Source organism: Kogia breviceps, chromosome 12 (assembly GCF_026419965.1).
Source record: "Kogia breviceps isolate mKogBre1 chromosome 12, mKogBre1 haplotype 1, whole genome shotgun sequence".
In the NCBI taxonomy this organism is placed as follows: Eukaryota; Metazoa; Chordata; class Mammalia; order Artiodactyla; family Physeteridae; genus Kogia; species Kogia breviceps.
This window is the reverse complement of record NC_081321.1, coordinates 23,928,647-23,949,128: the sequence shown is the minus strand read 5'-3', so window position 1 is coordinate 23,949,128 and position 20,482 is coordinate 23,928,647. Positions and strand designations below refer to the sequence as shown.

Genomic DNA, 20,482 nt, shown 5'->3' with positions numbered 1-20,482 from the left:
GATTTTTTGATGATGGCCATTATGACCGGTGTGAGATGATATCTCATTGTAGTTTTGATTTGCATTTCTCTAATGATTAGTGATGTTAAGCATTCTTGCATGTGTTTGTCGGCAATCTGTATATCTTCTTTGGAGAAATGTCTATTTAGGTCTTCTGCCCCTTTTTGGATTGGGTTGTTTGTTCTTTTGTTATTGAGCTGCTTGTAAATTTTGGAGATTAATTCTTGCCATTTGCAAATATTTTCTCCCATTCTGACGGTTTTCTTTTGGTCTTATTTATGGCTTCCTTTGCTGTGCAAAAGCTTTTTTGTGTGTGTGTGTGTGGTACACGGGCCTCTGACTGTTACGACCTCTCCCGTTGCAGAGCACATGCTCCGGACGCGCAGGCCCAGCAGCCATGGCTCACGGGCCCAGCCACTCCGCGGCATGTGGGATCTTTCCAGACCGGGGCACGAACCCATGTCCCCTGCATTGGCAGGTGGATTCTCAACTACTGAGCCACCAGGGAAGCCCTGTGCAAAAGCTTTTAAGTTTCATTAGGTCCCATTTGTTTATTTTTGTTTTTATTTCCATTTCTCTAGGAGGCAGGTCAAAAAGGATCTTGCTGTGATTTATGTCATAGAGTGTTCTGCCTTTTTCCTCTAAGAGTTTGATAGTGTCTGGCCTTACATTTAGGTCTTTAATCAATTTTGAGTTTATTTTTGTGTATGGTGTTAGGGAGTGTTACAATTTCATACTTTTACATGTAGCTGTCCAGTTTTCCCAGCACCACTTATTGAAGAGGCTGCCTTTTCTCCACTGTATATTCTTGCCTCCTTTATCAAAGATAAGGTGACCACATGTGCATGGCTTTGTCTCTGGGCTTTCTATCCTGTTCCATTGACCTGAATTTCTGTTTTTGTGCCAGTACCGTACTGTCTTGATTACTGTAGCTTTATAGTATAGTATGAAGTCAGGGAGCCTGACTCTTCCAGCTCCATTTTTCGTTCTCAAGATTGTTTTGGTTATTTGGGGTCTTTTGTGTTTCCATACAAATTGTGAAATTCTTTGTTCTAGTTCTGTAAAAAATGCCAGTGGTCGTTTGATAGGGATTGCATTGAATCTGTAGATTGCTTTCGGTAGTAGAGTCATTTTCACAATGTTGATTCTTCCAATCCAAGAACATGGTATATCTCTCCATCTATTTGTATCATCTTTAATTTCTTTCATCAGTGTCTTATAATTTTCTGCATCCAGGTCTTTTGTCTCCTTACGTAGGTTTATTCCTAGATATTTTCTTCTTTTTGTTGCAGTGGTAAATGGGAGTGTTTTCTTAATTTCACTTTCAGATTTGTCATCATTAGTGTATAAGAATGCCAGATATTTTTGTGCATTAATTTTGTATCCTGCTACTTTACCAAATTCATTGATTAGCCCTAGTCGTTTTCTGGTAGCATCTTTAGGATTCTCTATGTATAGTATCATGTCATCTGCCAACAGTGACAGCTTTACTTCATCTTTTCCAATTTGTGTTCATTTTATTTCTTTTTCTTCTCTGATTGCTGTGGCTAAAACTTCGAAAACTATGTTCAATAATAGTGTTGAGAGTGAGCAACCTTGTCTTGTTCCTGATCTTTGTGGAAATGGTTTCAGTTTTTCACCATTGAGGACGATGTTGGCTGTGGGTTTGTCATATATGGCCTTTATTAGGTTGAGGAAAATTCCCTCTATGCCTACTTTCTGCAGGGTTTTTATCATAAATGGGTGTTGAATTTTGTCAAAAGCTTTCTCTGCATCTATTGAGATGATCATATGGTTTTTCTCCTTCAATTTGTTAATATGGTGTATCACATTGATTGCTTTGCATACACTGAAGAATCCTTGCATTCCTGGAATTAACCCTACTTGATCATGGTGTGTGATGCTTTTAACATGAAGTTGGATTCTTTTTGCTAGTATTTTGTTGAGGATTTTTGCATCTATTTTCATCAGTGATATTGGCCTGTAGTTTTCTTTCTTTGTGACATCTTGTCTGGTTTTGGCATCAGGGTGATGGTGGACTCGTAGAATGAGTTTGGGAGTGTTTCTCCCTCTGCTATGTTTTGGAAGAGTTTGAGAAGGATAGGTGTTAGCTCTTCTCTAAATGTTTGATAGAATTCACCTGTGAGGTCGTCTGGTCCTGGGCTTTAGTTTGTTGGAAGGTTTTAAATCACAGTTTCAATTTCAGTGCTTGTGATTGGTCTGTTCATATTTTCTATTTCTTCCTGGTTCAGTCTCGGCAGCTTATGAATTTCTAAGAATTTGTCCATTTCTTCCAGGTTGTCCATTTTACTGGCATAGAGTTGCTTGTAGTAATCTCTCCTTTGTATTTCTGCAGTGTCAGTTGTTACTTGTCCTTTTTCTATTCAAATTCTACTGATTTGAGTCTTCTCCCTTTTTTTCTTGATGAGTCTGGCTAATGGTTTATCAGTTTTGTTTATCTTCTCAAAGAATCAGATTTTAGTTTTATTGATCTTTGCTATCATTTAATTCATTTCTTTTTCATTTATTTCTGATCTGATCTTTATGATTTCTTTCCTTCTGCTAACTTTGGGGGTTTTTTTTTTTGTTCTTCTTTCTCTAATTGCTTTAGGTGCAAAGTTAGGTTGTTTATTTGAGATGTTTCCTGTTTCTTAAGGTAGGACTGTATTGTGATAAACTTCCCTCTTAGAACTGCTTTTTTTGCATCCTATAGGTTTTGGGTCATCATGTCTCCATTTTCATTTGTTTCTCGGTATTTTGTGATTTCCTCTTTGATTTCTTCAGTGATCACTTCGTTATTAAGTAGTGTATTGTTTAGCCTCCATGTGTTTGTATTTTTTGCAGATCTTTTCCTGTAATTGATATCTAGTCTCATAGTGTTGTGGTCGGAAAAGATAGTTGATACGATTTCAATTGTTTTTAATTTACCAAGGCTTGATTTGTGACCCAAGATATGATCTATCCTGGAGAATGTTCCATGAGCACTTGAGAAAAATATGTATTCTTTTGTTTTTGGATTGAATGTCCTATAAATATCACTTAAGTCCATCATGTTTAATGTATCATTTAAAGCTTGTGTTTCCTTATTTATTTTCATTTTGGATGATCTGTCCATTGGTGACAGTGGGGTGTTAAAGTCCCCTACTATGATTGTGTTCCTATCAATTTCCCCTTTTAAGGCTGTTAGTATTTGCCTTATGTATTGAGGTGCTCCTATGTTGGGTGCATAAATATTTCCAATTGTTATATCTTCTTCATGGATCGATCCCTTGATCATTATGTAGTGTCCTTCTTTGTCTCTTGTAATAGTCTTTATTTTAAAGTCTATTTTGTCTGATATGAGAATTGCTACTCCAGCTTTCTTCTGATTTCCATTTGCATGGAATATCTTTTTCCATCCCCTCACTTTCAGTCTGTATGTGTCCCTAGGTCTGAAGTGGGTGTCTTGTAGATAGCATATGTATGGGTCTTGTTTTTGTATCCATTCAGCTAGTCTGTGTCTGTTGTTGGGAGCACTTAATCCAGGTACATTTAAGATAATTATTGATGTGTATGTTCCTATTCCCATTTTCTTAACTGTTTTGGGTTTGTTATTATAGGTCTTTTCCTTCTCTTGTTTTTCTTGCCTAGAGAAATTCCTTTAGCATCTGTTTAAAGCTGGTTTGGTGGTGCTGAACTCTCTCAGCTTTTGCTTGTCTGTAAAGGTTTTAATTTCTCCATCAAATCTGAATGAGATCCTTGCTGGGTAGAGTAATCTTGGTTGTAGGTTTTTCTCCTTCATCACTTTAAATATGTCCTGCCACTCCCTTCTGGCTTGCAGAGTTTCTGCTGAAAGATCAGCTGTTAACCTTATAGGGATTCCCTTGTGTGTTATTTGTTGTTTTTCCCTTGCTGCTTTTAATATGTTTTCTTTGTATTTAATTTTTGATAGTTTGATTAACATGTGTCTTGCCGTGTTTCTCCTTGGGTTTATCCTGTACGGGACTCTCTGTGCTTCCTGGACTTGATTAACTATTTCCTTTCCTATATTAGGGAAGTTTTCAACTATAATCTCTTCAAATATTTTCTCAGTCCCTTTCTTTTTCTCTTCTTCTTCTGGGACCCCTATAATTCGAATGTTGGTGCATTTAGTGTTGTCCCAGAGGTCTCTGAGACTGTCCTCAATTCTTTTCATTCTTTTTTCTTTATTCTTCTCTGCCACAGTTATTTCACCATTTTATCTTCCAGGTCACTTATCCGTTCTGCCTCAGTTATTCTGCTATTGCTTCCTTCTAGATAATTTTTTATTTCATTTATTGTGTTGTTCATCTCTGTTTGTTTGCTCTTTAGTTCTTCTAGATCCTTGTTAAACGTTTTTTGTATTTTCTCCATTCTATTTCCAAGATTTTGGATCATCTTTACTATCATTACTCTGAATTCTTTTTCCTTTAGACTGCCTATCTCCTCTTCATTTGTTTGGTCTGGTGGCTTTTTACCTTGCTCCTTCATCTGCTGTGTGTTTTTATGTCTTCTCATTTTGCTTAACTTACTGTGTTTGCGGTCTCCGTTTTGCAGGCTGCAGGTTCGTAGTTCCCGTTGTTTTTGGTGTCTGTTCCCAGGGGCTAAGCTTGGTTCAGTGGGTTGTGTAGGCTTTCTTTTGTAGGGGACTAGTGCCTGTGTTCTGGTGGATGAGGCTGGATCTTGTCTTTCTGGTGGGCAGCTCCTCGTCTGGTGGTGTGTTTTGGGGTGGCTGTGGTCCTGTCTTGCTAGGAAAGAAAAAAGTACGGACAGAACCCTAGGACAAATGGTGAAAGCAAAGCTATACAGACAAAATCTCACACAGAAGCATACACATACACACTTACAAAAAGAGGAAAAGGGGAAAAAATAATCTATCTTGCTCACAAAGTCCACCTCCTCAACTTGGGATATTTTGCTGTCTATTCAGGTATTCCACAGATGCAGGGTACATCAAGTTGATTGTGGAGATTTAATCCACTGCTCCTGGGGCTGCTGGGAGAAATTTCCCTTTCTCCTCTTTGTTGGCACTGCTTCTGAGGTTCAGCTTTGGATTTGGCCCCGCCTCTGCGTGTAGGTTGGCCGAAGGTGTCTGTTCTTCGCTCAGACAGAACAGGGTTAAAGGAGCAGCTGATTCGGGGGCTCTGGCTCACTCAGCCGGTGGGGAGGGAGGGGTATGGAATGTGGGGTGAGCCCACAGCGGCCAGCGTGACGTTGCACCAGCCTGAGGCGCGCCGTACATTCTCCTGGGGAAGTTGTCCCTGGATCCCAGGACCCCAGCAGTGGCAGGCTGCACAGGCTCCCGGGAGGGGAGGAATGGAGAGTGACCTGTGCTCTCACAGAGGCCTCTTGGTGGCGGCAGCAGCAGCCTTAGCGTCTCATGCCCATCTCTGTGGTCCGGGATGATAGCCACGGCTCGTATCCGTCTCTGGAGCTCCTTTAAGCGGCATGCTTAAACCCCTCTCCTCACGCACCAGGAAACAATGGTCTCTTGCCTCTTCAGCAGCTCCAGACCTTTTCCTGGACTCCTCCCGGCTAGCCATGGTGCACTAACCCCTTCAGGCTGTGTTCACGCCGCCAACCCCAGTCCTCTCCCTGGGATCTGACTGAAGCCCGAGCCTCAGCTCCCAGCCCCTGCCCTTCCCGGTGGGAGAGCAGACAAGCCTCTGGGGCTGCTGAGTGCCGGTCAGCACCGATCCTCTGCGGGAATCTCTCCGCTTTGCCCTCTGCACGCTGTTGCTGTGCTCTCCTCCGTGGCTCTGAAGCTTCCCCCCTCTGCCACCCGCAGTCTCCGCCCGCGAAGGGGCTCCTAGTGTGTGGAAACCTTTCCTCCTTTACAGCTCCCTCCCACTGGTGCAGGTCCCGTCCCTATTCTTTTGTCTCTGTTTTTTCTTTTTTCTTTTGCCTTACCCAGGTATGTGGGGTGTTTCTTGCCTTTTGGGAGGTCTGAGGTCTTCTGCCAGTGTTTAGTGGGTGTTCTGTAGGAGCAGTTCCACGTGCAGATGTATTTCTGATGTATCTGTGGGGAGGAAAATGATTTCCGTGTCTTACTCTTCTGCTATCTTCTCAAATCTCTCCACAATATTTTTTTGAATGTTCCTCTGGCAAGCGAAACAAAACAAAAAATAAACAAATTGGAATACATGAAACCAAAAAAATTTTTACACAGTGAAGGAAACTATCAACAAAACCAAAAGGCTGCCTACTTAATGGGAGATGAAATTTTCAAATGATATATCTGATAAGGAATTAATATCCCAAACATACAAAAAACTCATACAACTAAACTTCAAAAAACAAACCAACCAATAAAAAAATGGGCAGAGGACCTGAATAGACATTTTTCCAAAGAAGACATATTGATGGCCAACAGGTACATGAAAGGATGTTCAATGTCACTAATCATCAGGGAAATGAAAATCAAAACCACACTGAGGTATCACCTCATATCTGTCAGAATGGCTAGTATCAAAAAAACAACAAATAACAAGGGTAGGCGAGGATGTGGAGAAAAGTAAACCCTCACACACTGTTGGTGGGAATGTAAATTTGTGCAGCCACTATTGAAAACAATATGGAGGTTCTCCAAAAAATAAAAAATAGAACTACCATAGGATACAGCCATTCTACTTCTGGGTATTTTTCTGAAGAAAACAAGAACATTAATTTGAAAATATATATGCTCTCCTATGTTCATTGCAGCATAATTTTCAATAGCCAAGATACGAAAGCAGCTTACGTGCCCATCAAACAGATGAATGGATAAAGAAGTGGTATATATATGCAATGGATTATTACTCAGCCATATAAAAGAATGAAATCTTGCTATTTAGGAGAGCATGGATTGACCTAGAGGGTATTTTGCTAAATGAAATAAGTCTGGCAGAGAAAGACAAGTACTGTGTGATTTCACTTATATGTGGAATCTAAAAAAACAAAACAGAAACAGAGTCATAGACACAGAGAATAAACAGGTAGTTGCCAGATGGGAGGGAGAGAGGGTATGAGTGAAATAGGTGAGGGAGATTAACAGGTACAAACTTCCAGTTACAAAATAAACGAGTCATAGAGATGAAATGTACATCATGTGGAATATAGTCATTAATAATGTAATATATTTGTATAGTGACAGATGGTAACTAGGCTTTTGTCATGGTGATCATTTTGTAATGTATAGAAATATTGAATCACTATGTTGTACAACCTGAACTAACATCCTGTTGTAAGTCAGTTATCCCTTAAAAAAAACCAACCAACCAATCAACCAAACAAACTCATAGAAAACGAGATTAGATTTGTGGTTACCATAGGCAGAGGGTGGAGGGAGGGGGAATTTGATGAAGGTGGTCAAAAGGTATAGACTGCCAGTTATGAGATAAATAAATACTAGGGATATAATATATAATGATAAATATAGTTAATAGTGCTGTATGTTATTTATGAAAGTTGTTAAGGGAGTGACAACCCTCATTACAAGGAAAAAATAATTTTTTTCTTTTTCTTTTTAATCTATATGAGATGATGCATGTTCACCAAACTTGTTGTGGTAATCATTTCATGATGTATGTAAATCACATCATTATATCTTGATAAATTTTGAAGGAACCCCCCTCCAAAATAACCAAATAAATAAAAGTGTAACTAATAAGCAAATTGGGAAAATAAAACAGAATCATAAAAAATAATCCAATAAATCCAAAGGAGGCCAGAAAAGGTAGGGGAAAAAAAAAAAAGAACAAATGGGACAAATAGAAAACAACTAGCAAGATGGCAGATTTAAATGTAGACATATTTATAATTACATTAATGCTCTGAACACTTCAATGTCAGATTTGGTGAAAAAAGCAAGACCCAAAATACATGGGTCTTGCACAATAAAGCAAACCCACTTCAAATATAAAGACTTACGTAAATCAAGAGTAAAAAGCAAGGAAAATTTTCCATGCAAATACTAATGAAAAGATAGTGTAGTAGTTGTATTAGTATCAGACTAATTGGACTTCGGAACAAGAAATATTACTGTTACAACCCTCAGAATGGGAGAAAATATTTGAAAATGAAGCAACTGACAAAGGATTAATCTCCAAAATTTACAAGCAGCTCATGCAGCTCAATATCAAAAAACAAACAACCCAATCCAAAAATGGGCAGAAGATCTAAATAGATATTTCTCCAAAGAAGATATACAGATTGCCAACAAACACATGAAAGAATGCTCAACATGACTGATCATTAGAGAAATGCAAATCAAAACTACAATTAGGTATCACCTCACACCAGTCAGAATGGCCATCATCAAAAAATCTACAAACAATAGGGGCTTCCCTGGTGGCACAGTGGTTGAGAGTCTGCCTGCCGATGCAGGGGACGTGGGTTCGTGCCCCAGTCTGGGAGGATCCCACATGCTGCGGAGCGGCTGGGCCCATGAGCCATGGCCGCTGAGCCTGCACAGCTGGAGCCTGTGCTCCACAATGGGAGAGGCCGCAACAGTGAGAGGCCTGTGTACCGGAAAAAAAAAAAAAATCAATCTACAAACAATAAATGCTGGAGAGGGTGTGGAGAAAAGGGAACACTATTGCACTGTTGGTGGGAATGTAAATGGATACAGCCTCTATGGAGAACAGTATGGAGGTTCCTCAAAAAACTACAGATAGAACTACCATATGACCCAGCAATCCCACTACTGGACATATACCCTGAGAAAACCATAATTCAGAAAGAGTCATGTACCACAATGTTCATTGCAGCTCTATTTACAATAGCCAGGACATGGAAGCAACGTAAGTGTCCACTGACAGATGAATGGATAAAGAAGATATGGCACATATATACAATGGAATATTACTCATCCATAAAAAGAAACGAAACTGAGTTATTTGTAGTGAGGTGGATGGACCTAGAGTCCGTCATACAGAGTGAAGTAAGTCAGAAAGAGAAAAACAAATACCGTATGCTAACACATATATATGGAATCTAAAAAAAGTAAGTTATGAAGAACCTAGGGTCAGGAGAGGAATAAAGACACAGATGTAGAGAATGGACTTGAGGACATGGGGAGGGGGAAGGATAAGCTGGGACGAAGCAAGCGAGTGGCATGGACATATATACACTACCAAACGTAGAATAGATAGCTGGTGGGAAGCAGACGCATAGCACAGGGAGATCAGCTCCGTGCTTTGTGACCACCTAGACAGGTGGGGTAGGGAGGGAGGGAGGGAGACACAAGATATGGGAATATATGTATATGTACAGCTGATTCACTTTTTTATAAAGCAGAAACTAACTCACCATTGTAAAGCAGTTATACTCCAATAAGGATGTTAAAAAAATAAAAAATAAAATAAAATTTAAAAAGAAGGAAATATTACTGTTGGTAAAAGGGGGTATTCCATAATGATGAATGGTTAATTTGCAGGAGGACATAATTGTTCTAAATATGTGTGCACCTAATTACATAGTTCAAATACACAAATAATAAATGATGGTACAATAATTTTGTTGGTTGGTTTGGTTTATGCCAGTTACCAAATGCTGTGACAAAGTTGCTACTCTGTCAGCACCCACCACCACCGTCCTGCTTTGCCAAGCTCAGGGACAGTGGTCTCTATGTAGTCAACATCAGGTAGACAACTAAAGACCAGAATAATTCTACCTCCCATGAGCATATGTCCTAGCACATGTTTAAAGGGAAAATTCATATTAGAATGAATGAGGAAAGTGAAAGAAACCAGAAGTGTCAGAAAGAGAAGTTGGAAAAATAAAACCTTCAAGAAATCTGAAGTTAGATTGTGCATAAGGTGTCTAAAGCACATTGTTTGTGCTCTGAGTTAAAAACATTCACTTACTAATTAGGCTTAAACTTTTATCAGGAGACTTTAAAGTTAATCTGTTAATCAAACATGATTCCACAAACATCACTGTAACTGGTAGCTACATTTTCTATGTTGACTCATTATTTAATTTCACACCTTGTTCGTTCAGTAAGTTCAGTTTCGACATATAGCAACTCAGTGAAGTCAGGAGCTACTCATCTGAATCCAGTCAATAAGGAAGGGTGTTTGAAATGGGAAAGGGGTGAACAATTTTGATCTGAAGAGAACATTGTTATTTATTAATAATATATAACTTAACCACAGATTTTTTGTTTTATTACCTGAAAACCTCACTTCACTAACTGTAAATGGAAACTAAACTTTTAAAATTGTATAAAAAATAAAATTAAAAAAATGAGTTTGGTTTTCCATTCTAACAGTGCTGGTCAAAACATTTATATGCCCCCTTAAATCCCCTGAATTTTAAATACTTGCCATTTCACTCTAGTGGCAAACATGAAACTGTTCTCTAAACCCAATCCTGTGTAAGTAACTTGATTTACAAGATTTTGTGAAAGGTAATTACAAGAAAATTTTAAAGATTCATTGTGTGAAAATCTAACCACCACCACTACTCATAAACAAACACACACACACACACACACTTCTCATACTTTAGATTCTCTTACAATTTTTGGTTAAATTAGTATTTAGTATTAAATTATGACCATGTAAGTATTGTTTACAGCAGAGTCACACACTGAAGTAACTATGAATACATTTCCTTCTTGAACCAATCTGAGAATCAACTTCATAGTCATCAGATTAACAAAAGTTAAAAACTCTGATGCAGTTGAATTTTGGTGAGGATGTGAAGAGAGCGGCCTTACTGCTGATGTGCATGTGAATTGCCCCATCCATTCTGAAGAGCAATTTCTCTGGATATAGAACAGTGGGCATGGGTTTTCCACACATTTCAGAAACTCCACTTCTAGGGGCATACCCAACAGATACTCTCATCTATATGCCGTTGACACTAGGCACTATTGTACCATAGTTTGTAATAGTAAAACTGAGGAAATAACACAAGTAATCATAGGAAAATGGATAGACAAATTGTGAAGCTGAACGATTACACAGCAGTTAATATTGATGAACTTTGACTATGTGTATCTAAATGGGTGAACTTCAAAAACCTAATGTTCAGTAGGACAACAGGGAAGTTAACACAATGATAAACACAGTGATAACTGTAAGGGAGGACGAAGTTTTCCTCTACCCTTCCAGTTTCTTCTAGTTGTGAAACTGCACAACTCGTCCCAGGACTTAATGAAGCTCAGGCTCTTTATGTCTTGGCACAGAAAGAATTCAGTGAGGGAAAGAGTGATAGGTAAAGAGTGGATTTATTAGTATAGGATGTCTCTGAAGGACACAAGAGGGCAGGCAAGAGAGCTCTTCCCTGAGAACTAAGCCGGCTATATTTTTATAATCAAAGGAAAAGTGGGGAAGGGGAGAAGACCACCTTCGTCCTCATTCTTTGAGTAGACATCAAGCTTACCTCATTAGCTTCTCCTTTGTGTCAGGTGGGGAAGTTTTTGACCCTCTATGGTCAACCTTGGACTGTCATGGTGCTATTCAAATCAGCAGAAGTGTGATAACATATACTAAAATATGTTAAATCATCTCAAGTTTCACTATAATCAGGGTCTTCTACTTTGGAATGTCACCTTTCCCCTATATTTCTGTTCTCAGTTCATGCAGAGGTGAACTTCCGAAGGATCATTATCTCACTGACCTTGACTAGCAGGATGCAGGCCTCATTTTTTCACTTAATGGCCTGGGGCAGATCTTGTGCTTTTATTGCATGGTTTCATTGTTAAGCAGGCCTGTTTTGTGTCACAATATTCTGATTACTTTCCTGAGTGATTATTAACTTACAATGGTCTCCCCAAATTTCCTCTCCATCTATAATCCCCTAGTGGGAATTCCAAAACTAGCTGTGCAACTATCCTAGTCTATCTCTATCAGTTGGTCTGAGAACTAAATGGACATGAGGTAGATAAACAGGAAGATCAAACAAAAGTTTTAATAACATGTATACCTGCGAGAGACTCGGGAGAACAGAGTAACTTGCCAAAATAGCCAAAGCCCTCACCTGAAACACCATCTTCGGCTAAAGAGAAAAGAGGATGCTAGGGGTAGTGGTTTGGGACTTCAAAGGGGAAGAAGCCAAGTCACATGGAGATAGAAAAGCAAATGTTCGGTAAGCAAATGTTCGCTGGGCCGTGTAGAGACAATGGGACACAGAGCAGACTCTGATCTCCAGGCCCTGCTGAGTTTCCCATACACACCTAGCGTGTGTTCTCTGGAGATAGATGTATTCTGTTAACAGGCACTTTAACTATATTCTTTTAGACAGCTAAGGGAGAGGTAATGAGAAAAACTTCCCAAGTCTTCTGTTTCTTAAAAGTAATCAGTCTAAATTAATCTTCATGTCAAAGAGATACATTTTCGGGTGGCAAATTTTTCTCCCCTATATAACCTTTACTCAAAGTTTGAAAATAAATCAAATGATGCCATTTGTTCATTATAGTTATAAACTTATAAAGTCATAGTAATAAAATATGCATAGGAATGATAAACAGTAAATTCAGGATCATGGTTACTTCTAGGGAGGGAGGATACAAGTGGTACAAGAGATTTAAAATGTTTCTATAAGTTTTAGAAAAATTAGGTAGATATATTACAGTGTCTAAAAATAGAACTTGATAGAGCTAGGTGGTGGAAACACAGATGTTCATTGTTTTTCTTTGTACTTTATGTTAGGCATTATATCATAATTTTTTAAAAGAAAAGAAAATGCACTTTCATAAAAAATGGCCCTCCTGAAAGGTGTCTGGTAAAGAAATCCCTCTCTGCCCTTGCAGCCTGAATTTGATTTAGAATCTGCCGATTCTAGGCAAAGTGCCTAGTCGCTAGACAGTTTCTGAGGCCTTCAGTTTTATGGCTCAGGCACTTTGCCTAGAATCGGCTGATAAATTTGGGGGAAGTGGATCTTAAGATAGGGTGTAAAATTGCATGTGTATATGTGCATCATCGTAGGAAGAAGATCTGTTGCTTACATTAGATTCTCAAAGGGTCTGCTGTGTAACAAATCACCCCCATATCGAGGGCAATAAAATACAAATACTTTCTTAGGCCTGCCACGCTGAGCAGGAATTCAGGCAGGGAGCGGTGGGAATGGCTTGTATCTGTCCCATGGTGACTGGAACTTTGGCTCGAGTGGCTTGAATAGTTGTACATACAATATATGCTTGGGGCCTTGGTTCTGGCAGTTGACTTGTTTCCTCAAATTTTCTCCTGGTTGAATCTGGTAGTCCTGGAATGGCCCAAAATTTCTTTGCTCTTTCTTGGTGGCTGGGCTCTGACGGCTCTAACAGAAGCAGGCTGGGTTTCTCTCTCTCAGCACAGCCTTTTCATACAGGTAGCTTGAACTTCCTCACAGCATGGCACTCTCAGGGTGGTGGGACTTCTCACCTGGTGGTTGGCTTCTCTCAGAAAGAGCATTCCAGGACACGGGAAGTGCAAGCTGCCAGTCTCTTAACGTCTGGATGTGAAAAGGAACATAGTAAAACCTCTCCTCTGTCAAAGGGGTTCTGTTGGTCAAAGCAGTCAGAGAACCTCTCCAGATTCACAGGGAGGGACCCGACTAGCATAACTCTTTCATTGTACAAATGGGAGCCCAGGCCTTGACAGCCGATGCGCCGGGAGGTGTCCTGACTCTTGTCCTGTGTACCTTCCATGGGCGGCAGTGGTGGACACAGGTTAGTGACATCATCTCTAGAGTCACACAAACTTGGGTCCAAAGCCTGGCTACGCCCCTCATTTCGCTGTTTCACTTTGGGCTGCTTATTCTTTGAGCCTCAGTTTCTTCCTCTGTGAAATGAAAATCGTAACAAGTCCTTGTCTTGTGGGGTTGTTGGAAAGGTTGGGTGGTAGATGGTGAGCACTCAAGAATCGCTAACTGTTATTGGCCAGGCTCCCGGTTATGTACGTGGCATTCTGAACTTTCCCTTTGTAGCATCTGTCACAACTGTAATCAGTTTTACTGTACATACTGGGTGGTATCTGCATTCCTCATATGACTAGAAGCTCTCTTGAGGGCAGGAACCATCTGTCTTGCGTTTGGCTTTATTCCTAATGCCCAGCAGAGCAGCAAACACACAGGGTACATACTGAATGAATGAATGCTTCCGTGTATGCAGAGTTGCTGGGTGTTAAATGGTTTGAAAAGCACAGAATTTGAAATGAGGTGTTGTGGGCCTTCTAAGCTATGTATCAGCAGTATTATTCTTTCCATAGAATTTCTGCTAGTTTATTATGAAGAAGGTCAAGAAGGATTATTCAGAGAACAAAAGAGACAATTATCCCCTTGTAGAAAGGCCTGGTTCCATAGTGACAGGTGAATGGAGAGAAAGAGGTGCAGGTAACAGTGGGCTGGAGAGACCAGAGGAGACAAGACTTCAACGGGGACATTTAAATAGCTCTGGACGGGACCAAACGAGAGAGAGAGCACATCCACAGTCAGCTGTCGTATCCTTCTGCTGTCAGCAAGGCAAAGCAGAAGAGAAGTTAGGACGCAGAGACAAGGTGAATACAAGGGAAAAAAAGGAAGCAAGAGGGGTTTATAGGTCACTCTCTAAAAAATAAGACAGGCAATTCAATTACTCCCATTGGTTGAGAGGACAGAGAGGAAAGGCATTCTCATACAAGCCAAGGGGAGGCCCTCTGGCTCACAGCTTTCAGGCCCTGTTGAAGCTTTGCAGTCAGATGCACGCCAGGCACGAGCCTGGGTCAATGTGATAACCGGCTCCCGCCTCTGCTTCCCTCTCTGGGATTGACTGAGCGCCGGGCTGCTGAACACTCTCCAAGGATCACAAGCCCAGGCAGGGAGGTGATCAGAATGTAATGACTCATCCCAGCTTGTGGCCCCTCAGTAGCGCTCTATCATCTTCATGTCAAGGAGATTAAAGATGTAGGAACTTCAAACAAACAAACAAATAAAAAAACCAACAGTTTCTTTCTCCAGATAAAATTCTTCAACTGACAAGGCAGGAAAATAAATCAATTACCAAAAAAAAAAAAAAAATTTTTTTTAAGAGTTAAGGCCTTACAATTACTGGTATTAAATACTTCAAAGTCTACGTGTCAAATGACTGCTTTATGGATTTAATAGAGGAAGAAAATTGCAGTATGTGCTTAAACTTGGAATATGCCTCAGCCATTCTTTTCATTAATGTACAGGCAAAAATGCATATGCTTAATTTTTTAAAATGAAAATAGGCTACTAAATAAAGTTCTTATTTGAATATAACATGTGACTACAAAGTATCAACTGCTCTCGCTCTGTGGTTTGTGGAATTCTAACAGGCCTAATGACCAGGGGCTTTCTTGTTAATAACAATGTGCCTGGTTTTGCCTTCTAGTCACACAAGGGGAAGCTGCCCAGGGCTGTGGGCAAGGGAAGAGGAGGGTTGAAGAAGGTTGTAAAGAAAATATAGGTCAGAGTGCAACTGGAAAGGGTTCAAGGGTCTGGGAATGAGGAAAAAGAGCTTAGGGCAAAGGATGTGTGGCTTCTCGTTGGTAGAAAATGTGTCTCTGTGGTTTTGGCAGGTGACAAACACCAGAGCTTTCTTTCTGTGCTCATTTGCCTGAAGCCAAATCAAACAGGATACAGGAGAGATCTCTGAAAGACACGGTGACACCTACTCCTCATGCTGAATTACTGCAAAAGCAGGCCCTTGGGGAGCCAGCATCACCAGCCTGGGCGGCCTGGGCGGTCATCCTTGCCTTCACGTGATCCCAGCTCACCGACCCTCAGCGGGACAAGCCCCAGCTTTCTCTTTCCTGCTACCTCTTTGTATACTTGACAGATAAAAATCTATATGATTAAGGTGCAATAACTTGCTGTTTTGATATACATATACATTGTGAACTGATCACCAGTCAAGCTAATGAACACATATTTTGATAATATTTTATTACAAATACTTGCAATGATCATTATAAATGTGGTATTCTACCATTATTTCTATAGTAAGTAATGTGAGCAGCTGTTATTTATGTGTAAGGACACAATTCTGAAACCAAACTAGCTTGTTTAATCTTTTTTCAAATGTTTGGATCTGTTTAATTGAAGACTATTCAGAGATTCATGGTAAGCTATAAAAAACTTCTGCGGATAGAGGAAGAGTAAGACGTGGAGATCACCTTCCTCCCCACAGATACATCAGAAATACATCTACACGTGGAACTGCTCCTATAGAACACCTACTGAACTCTGGCAGAAGACCTCAGACCTACCAAAAGGCAAGAAACTCCCCACGTACCTGGGTAGGTCAAAAAAAAAAAAGAAAAAACAGAGACAAAAGAATAGGGACGGGACCTGCACCAGTGGGAGGGAGCCGTGAAGGAGGAAAGGTTTCCACACACTAGAAGCACCTTCGCAGGCGGAGACTGTGGGTGGCAGAGGGGGAAGCTTCAGAGCTGCGGAGGAGAGCGCAGTAACAGGGTGCAGAGGGCAAAGCGGAGAGATTCCCGCAGAGGATCAGTGCCGACCGGCACTCACCAGCCCAAGAGGCTTGTCTGCTCACCTGCGGGGGCGGGTGGGGGCTGGGAGCTGAGGCTCGGGCTTCGGTCGGATCCCAGGGAGAGGACTGGGGTTGGTGGCGTGAACACAGCCTGAAGGGGTTAGTGCACCACAGCTAGCCGGGAGGGAGTCCGGTTGAAGTCTGGAGCTGCCAAAGCGGCAAGAGACTTTTTCTTCCCTCTGTTTCCTGGTGCGCGAGGGGATTAAGTGCGCCGCTTAAAGGAGCTCCCAAGACGGGCGCGAGCCGCGACCCCACAGACGGGCATGAGACACTAAGGCTGCTGCCGCCACCAAGAAGCCTGTGTGCAAGCACAGGTCATTCTCCACACTTCCCCTCCCGGGAGCCTGTGCAGCCCGCCACTGCCAGGGTCCTGTGATCCAGGTACAACTTCCCTGGGAGAACGCACGGCGCACCTCGGGCTGGTGCAACGTCATGCCGGCCTCTGCCGCCACAGGCTCGCCCCGCATCCGTGCCCCTCCCTCCCCCCGGCCTGAGTGAGCCAGAGCCCCCGAATCAGCTGCTCCTTTAACCCTGTCCTGTCTGAGCGAAGAGCAGATGCCCTTGGGCGACCTACATGCAGAGGCAGAGCCAAGTACAAAGCTGAACCCCAGAAGATGTGTGAACAAAGAGGAGAGGGGGAGGTCTCTCCCAGCAGCCTCAGAAGCACGGATTAAAGCTCCACAATCAACTTGAAGTGCCTGCATCTGTGGAAAACCTGAATAGACAGCAAAATATCCCAAGTTGAGGAGGTGGACTTTGGGAGCAAGATATATTATTTTTTCCCCCTTTTCTCTTTTTTGTGAGTGTGTATGTATGTGCTTCTGTGTGAGATTTTGTCTGTATAGCTTTGCATTCGCCATTTGTCCTAGTGTTCTGTCCGTCCCGTTTTTTTTTTAACTTTAAAAAATTTTTCTTCTAAATAATCATTTTTTATTTTAATAACTTTATTTTATCCTACTTTATTTTCTTTTTTCTTTCTTTTTTCCTTCCTTCCTTTCTTCCTTCCATCCTTCCTTTCTTCCTTTCTCCCTTTCTTTCCTTTCTATTTTTTCTCCCTTTTATTCTGAGCCATGTGGATTAAAGGCTCTTGGTGCTCCAGCCAGGTGTCAGGGCTGTGTCTCTGAGGTGGGAGAACGAACTTCAGGACGCTTGTCCACAAGAGACCTCCCAGTACCACGTAATATCAAACGGCAAAAAATCTCCGAGAGGTCTCCATCTCAACACAAACACCCAACTTCACTCAACAACCAGCAAGCTACAGTGCTGGACACCCTATGTCCAACAACTAGCAAGACAGGACCACAGCCCCATCCATTAGCAGACAGGCTGCCTAAAATCATAATAAGGCTACAGACACTCTAAAACATACCACCAGATGTGGACCTGCCCACCAGAAAAACAAGATCCAGCCTCATCCACCAGAATACAGGCACTAGTCCCCTCAACCAGGAAACCTACTCAACCCACTGAACCAACCTCAGCCACTGGGGACAGACAACAAAAACAACAGGAACTATGAACATGCAGCCTGCAAAAAGGAGACCCCAAACACAGTAAGATAAGCAAAATGAAAAGATAGAAAAACACACAGCAGATGAAGGAGCAAGATAAAAACCCACCAGACCTAACAAATGAAGAGGAAATAGGCAGTCTACCTGAAAAAGAATTCAGAATAATGATAGTAAAGATGAAGTAAAGAGGAAGCAACCAACGATGAACAACAAAATAAGTGAAATTAAAAATACTTTAGATGGGATCAATAGCGGAATAACTGAGGCAGAAGAATGGCTAAGTGACCTGGAAGATAAAATAGTGAAATAACTACTGCAGAGCAGAATAAAGAAAAAAGAATGAAAAGAACTGAGGACAGTCTCAGAGACCTCTGGGACAACATTAAACGCACCAACATTCGAATTATAGGGGTCCCAGAAGAAGAAGAGAAAAAGAAAGGGATTGAGAAAATATTTGAAGAGATTATAGTTGAAAACGTCCCTAATACGGGAAAGGAAATAGTTAATCAAGTCCAGGAAGCACAGAGAGTCCCATACAGGTAAACCCAAGGATAAACACACCAAGAAACATAATAATCAAACTATCAAAAATTAAATACAAGAAAACATATTAAAAGCAGCAAGGGAAAAACAACAAATAACACACAGGGAATCCCCATAAGGTTAACAGCTGATCTTTCAGCAGAAACTCTGCAAGCCAGAAGGGAGTGGCAGGACATATTTAAAGTGATGAAGGAAAAAAACCTACAACCAAGATTATTCTACCCAGCAAGGATCTTATTCAGATTTGATGGAGAAATTAAAACCTTTACAGACAAGCAAAAGCTGAGAGAGTTCAGCACCACCAAACCAGCTTTACAGCAAATGCTAAAGGAACTTCTCTAAGCAAGAAACATAAGAGATGGAAAAGACCTAAAAGAACAACCCGAAACAATTAAGTAAATGGTAATAGGAACATACATATCAATAATTACCTTAAATGTAAATGGATTAAATGCTCCCACCAAAAGACACAGACTGGCTGAATGGATACAAAAACAGGACCCATATATATGCTGTCTACAAGAGACCCACTTCAGACCTACGGACACTTACAGGCTGAAAGTGAGGGGATGGAAAAAGATATTCCATGCAAATGGAAATCAGAAGAAAGCTGGAGTAGCAATTCTCATATCAGACAAAATAGACTTCAAAATAAAAACTATTACAAGAGACAAAGAAGGACACTCCATAATGATCAAGGGATCGATCCATGAAGAAGATATAACAATTGTAAATATTTATGCACCCAACATAGGAGCACCTCAGTACATAAGGCAAATACTAACAGCCATAAAAGGGGAAATGGACAGTAACACAATCATAGTAGGGGACTTTAACACCCCACTGTCACCAATGGACAGATCATCCAAAATGAAAATAAATAAGGAAACACAAGCTTTAAATGATACATTATACAAGATGGATTTACTTGATATTTATAGGACATTCCATCCAAAAACAACAGAATACACATTTTTCTCAAGTGCCCATGGAACATTCTCCAGGATAGGTCATATGTTGGGTCACAAATCTAGCCTTGGCAAATTTAAGAAAATTGAAATCGTATCAAGTATCTTTTCTGACCACAATGCTATGAGACTAGATATCAATTACAGGAAAAGATCTGTAAAAAATACAAACACATGGAGGCTAAACAATACACTACTTAATAACAAAGTGATCACTGAAGAAATCAAAGAGGAAATCAAAAAGTACTTAGAAACAAATGACAATGGAGACACGATGACCCAAAACCTATGGGATACAGCAAAAGCAGTTCTAAGAGGGAAGTTTATAGCAATACAATCATACCTTAAGAAACAGGAAGCATCTCGAATAAACAACCTAACTTTGCACCTAAAGCAATTAGAGAAGGAAGAACAAAAAAACCCCAAATTTAGCAGAAGGAAAGAAATCATAAAGATCAGATCAGAAATAAATGAAAAAGAAATGAAGGAAACAATAGCAAAGATCAATAAAAGTAAAAGCTGGTTCTTTGAGAAGATAAATAAAATTGATAAACCATTAGCCAGACTCATCAAGGAAAAAAGGGAGAAGACTCAAATCAATAGAATTAGAAATGAAAAAGGAGATGTAACATCTGACTCTGCAGAAATACAAAAGATTATTAGAGATTACTACAAGCAACTGTATGCCAATAAAATGGACAACCTGGAAGAAATGGACAAATTCTTAGAAATGCACAACCTGACGAGACTGAACCAGGAAGAAATAGAAAATATGAACAGACCAATCACAAGCACTGAAATTGAAACTGTGATTCAAAATCTTCCAACAAACAAAAGCCCAGGACCAGATGGCTTCACAGGCGAATTCTATCAAACATTTAGAGAAGAGTTAACACCTATCCTTCTGAAACTCTTCCAAAAGATAGCAGAGGGAGCAACACTCCCAAACTCATTCTATGAGGCCACCGTCACCCTGATACCAAAACCAGACAAAGACGTCA

At 40.6% G+C, this 20,482-nt stretch overlaps 1 long non-coding RNA gene across 3 annotated transcripts in view; it reads right to left on the bottom strand.

The window, feature by feature from the left end:
* Positions 1-418: 418 nt before the first annotated feature.
* LOC131766850 (uncharacterized) overlaps positions 419-20,482 on the bottom strand; it is a 100,080-nt gene continuing 80,016 nt past the window's right edge. For all 3 annotated transcript variants that reach the window (XR_010835785.1, XR_010835786.1, XR_010835784.1), the window contains one exon: positions 419-6,098. This is a non-coding gene — a long non-coding RNA (uncharacterized lncRNA). The remainder of the gene's footprint in view (positions 6,099-20,482) is intronic.